The following is a 4,293-nucleotide window of genomic DNA, read 5'->3' as shown; positions in this document are numbered from 1 at the left end:
CAAGCTACTTACCACATAGCCACTCCTTATATATTTATTTTATTATAGAGGCAAAGCAGCATCACGGAGGAATCGATGTAAGCTTAAATATTAAACCGCGATAGGTGAACCGCGATAGGTGAACCGCGATAGGTGAACCGCGATAGGTGAACCGCGATATGGCGAAGGATTACTGTATTAATACAAAGGTTTTTGAGTTAAAGGAAATTTGGCTGCTATTTCTAGCATCTCGGGCGGCCACTTAGAGGCTATTCAAAGGTTTATTGTAGTTAAATGCAGCGGCGGCGGCGGCGGGAGCGCGGTAGAGTTCATTATATTGGTGGAGTTCATTATATTGGAAGAGTAGAAGGAAGGTAAGAAGTTTGAAGTGGTGTTATTGGTGTTGTGAAGCTATAAAACCCAACAACGTTATCTGTCTGTCTGTCTATCTGTCTGTCTGTCTGTCTGTCTGTCTGTCTGTCTGTTTATCTGTCTGTCTGTCATATTGCTTTCAAATTTTAGCACAAGACCAGCATGTTCGGAGGTGGGGGTGAGTCGACTACATCGACTCCAGTGCTCAACTGGTACTTATTTTATCGACCCAGAAAGGACGAATGGCTAAGTCAACGACCTAGGCGGATCTATTTATGTTCAGCTATATTAAAAACAATTTTACATTGATCTGATGAACTACTCAATACTTTCGTTGAGTAAAAATTTATTATTCTGATATTAAAATGTCATTGACAGTGGGACGATGGCCTAGATGGCCGAAACTTGGAAACCACTGTCAACAACGTTCATGCTTAAGAATGATATCTATCTATCTATCTATCTAGCTAGCTATCTGAGTTACAATATATTTTGCGCGCGAGTATGTGTGTGTGTGTGTGTGTGTGTGTGTGAGTGTGTGTGTGTGTGTGTGCACGTGTGCATGTGTGTGCGTGTGTAGTTAACTGATGCAGAAGAACATACCATAAGGGATACAGTTTGTTGCGAAAAACTTCTTGAGTGATCTAAGAAACGTCATCTACCCACCTCAGTGAAGGTGTTGTACTGTGATTGCAAGATGGTGATTTCGATTCCAGGACTGGGTGGTGCGTTGTGTTCTTGAGCAAAACACTTCACTTCACGTTGCTTCAGTTTGTTCAGCTGTAATGGAATTACCATGCGGGGACTGGTATCCAATTCAGGCGGAAAATATTGAGATCTCGTTCACTTATACGCCATGGAAACCGGGTAGCCGGCCCTATGAAATCTAGAGCTTGAGACTGTAATGTCCAGCAGACTGAGTTTTACTTTAAACTCATCACTGTTATAAAAGATTAAAAACCCCTTTCGGTCACGAATGATCTTAGGATTGTACCTAGAATGTTCCCCTCCAAGGAGGGGTTGTTTGTGCAAGGCTAGCTCCCTTCTCCATGTCACCGATGTTGTCCAAGAGAAAGACAAAGGTGCAGTCAGCTTGCTACCAGTGACGTTGCAACTCATTTCTACAGCTGAGTGAACTGGAGCAACATGAAATAAAGTGTCTTGCTCAAGAATAAAATACAGCAACCATGAGGTCCCAGATCCCATCCCATCACGTGGCAAGTTGCGCAAATGGGAATTTTTCTACTCTTTTGTGTCGCTTCCATATCTTGTGGGCTAAATTAGCTAGACAAGAACTGTATAGAAGTCTGTCAAGTGGGGTGAACTGAAATCCCAAAGATAACGCTTTGTTTCACACACACTGTCGTGTTGCTTCTGCCTGAGAATTACGTTAAGGGTATGCACGTCTGTGCAATGTTTATCCACTTATGAGTTAATTTAGGGGAAGATAATTCAGCTGATCGAACAACCGATATATATATATGGGAGAATTTACGAAAAAAAACAACAACAGACGAAGACAGGTGGTGTAAACAACAAATGGATGTATTAGTTTAACGCTCGGGAATAGAGAAAGTCTTTAACGTTTCGAGCTACGCTCTTCAACTGAAAGGAACACATAAAGTAACAAGGAGAGAAACAAGGAGAAAAAAATATTAATGTAGTGGTCAGCGACTTATCATGGCGAATGATACATACATACATACATACATACATACACACATACACACATACATGCATGCACACACACATACATACTATTATCCATCCATCCATCCATCCATCCATCCATCCATCCATCCATCCATCACTTCGCCCGATCGTCCTAGAAGAAACGTATTATATAATTAAAATCTTTAAATTGTAGAACCAATCTTATTAATGTACCCATTAATATAGAAAATCATTTACATATTTTAATTGTAAATAATACCTCAACTATAATTGCTTTTCCTATTATCTGATAAGCATAACTTTTCTGAATATCTTTAGCATCGATAACTAAACGTGGTGACGTAGAATTTTTGTTTGTTTTTTTATTCTTTCGTTATCAACTCACCTCATCATAGGTTTAAATACTAACCTGTCTTTTCTTAAATATTATATTTTTACATAACGTTTGTATGCATTCATCAGTTCGCTTTGAATTTAATCTTTGAAGTTTGGATTACCTTCATAACATTGTGTTAGAAATTAGACGTTGTTTTATTTTACAGACTTCGGAAGAATGAAAGACCAAGGTAAACTTCGATAGATTTTGAAGACAGAATGTAAAATAGTGGAACGACGCTCCAACGAAGCTATCAAATTATATTTCACCAGCTAGGATCTCATAATAGTGTCGGGAGTTGTTGCGGGCAATAAAGCGTCTGGATGTAGATCTTTCATCGGGAATGTCGTTGCGGAATTTCTCAAAGTACTGTTTAAAATATTATTTGCCCACCTCAGGGGAAAAACCCTGTAATTTGGCAAAGAATCCTTGTTTCTTAATAGAACATGCAGGAAAACGTATTCTTACATTTCTATTTTTGCTATCTCTGTGTAGTGGTAGTATCATTACAGTATCAGACCTGATACGGTGCAGTATTTCCTCCGGCTCTGTATGTTTTGAGTGCAAATCCTGCTGATGTAAACTTTGCCTTTCATCCCACAAGGGTCGGTAAAATAAAGTTCCAGAGATGTACCTGGATCGATTTAACCAGCTTGTCTGTTCTCGTTAAATTTCTTGCTTTATTCCAATGCCAAAAACAAATTATAATAAAAGAGCAGATTAGCAGAATCGTTAGAACATACCTTACGGCGTTTCTGGCTTTTTATGTTGAACTTCGCTTTCCATCTTTTCTGAATCGATAACAAAATATCAGTGAATTATTGGGGGTAATGATTTCGATTAGTCCCCTGACATCAAAACTACTGACTTTGTACCTTGAGTAGAAACTATTATTTTCAATCGATACCATAATTTCAAAACAGAAAAAAAAAAAAAAGGAAAATTACAAATACTGTATCTATGTAACTAACATTATCAGTCATTTGAGCGTGTCTTAATAAAAGATGATATGGTCAATGCTAGAAAACCTTTGATAATAAGGTCTACTTAATCAGGGATGACCTAAAGCTGAAAAAAAAAATAAATAAAAGAAGAACAACAGCTATACATTGTATTGAGTGAAGACTGGTTGGAAGACAAATCGATAGTTGCGTGTGAAAGAGTCAGTTGCTTTAACTCTTTGTAATCGGATCTATCTGTTTATAGGTGATTGATTAGCTCATTGACTTCCTGATTGTCCAATAGTAGTGGTAATGGTGGTGGTGGTGGTATTTGTAGTAGTGGTGGTTGTTGTCATAGTGGTGGTGGTATTTGTAGCATCTTCAATAACAATGACAATATTGACCAAGGTTACCGTGGTCTTTTCCGTAGGCTTTTCTTTCCACGGTTAAACCTAAACTGTCCTCCCCTTTTTACACGAGAACATTACTATGATACACGATCCCTATTGATCGCTATTTTTTTTTTCCTCAATCCTTTTTGATCGAACTCCCCACCTTTTTCCTTCCTACGATCCCTTTTGATCAACACACCCCTATTTTTTTTCCCTTCCCCCTCCCAAAAAGAAAAGCTCTACATCGTATTTGTCCCATCTTTGTTGAGCCCTGTGTGGCTAATAAAAGAAATGTATCTGTCTGTCTGTCTGACTATCTATCTATCTCGCGAGTGTCGCGTTGCTCTCAAGCAACTCTGCCATCCGGGACCAACCTTGTGCAACTTTGATTCCACAAACGCGTTCTATAGAGGATTAGTGGAGGGGAGGTGCGACGACGATCTCGGGCAGAATCTGGGCGTCGACGAGGAACACCTGACCCGCCTGTTCAGGACAACTTTCGGGCCGGGACCTATGAACAATCACCAGAGATCCCTGGCCTTGCAGTGCTATCGAGAAG

This window comes from Octopus bimaculoides, chromosome 11 (genome assembly GCF_001194135.2).
Source record: "Octopus bimaculoides isolate UCB-OBI-ISO-001 chromosome 11, ASM119413v2, whole genome shotgun sequence".
In the NCBI taxonomy this organism is placed as follows: Eukaryota; Metazoa; Mollusca; class Cephalopoda; order Octopoda; family Octopodidae; genus Octopus; species Octopus bimaculoides.
This window is presented reverse-complemented; position numbering follows the sequence as displayed.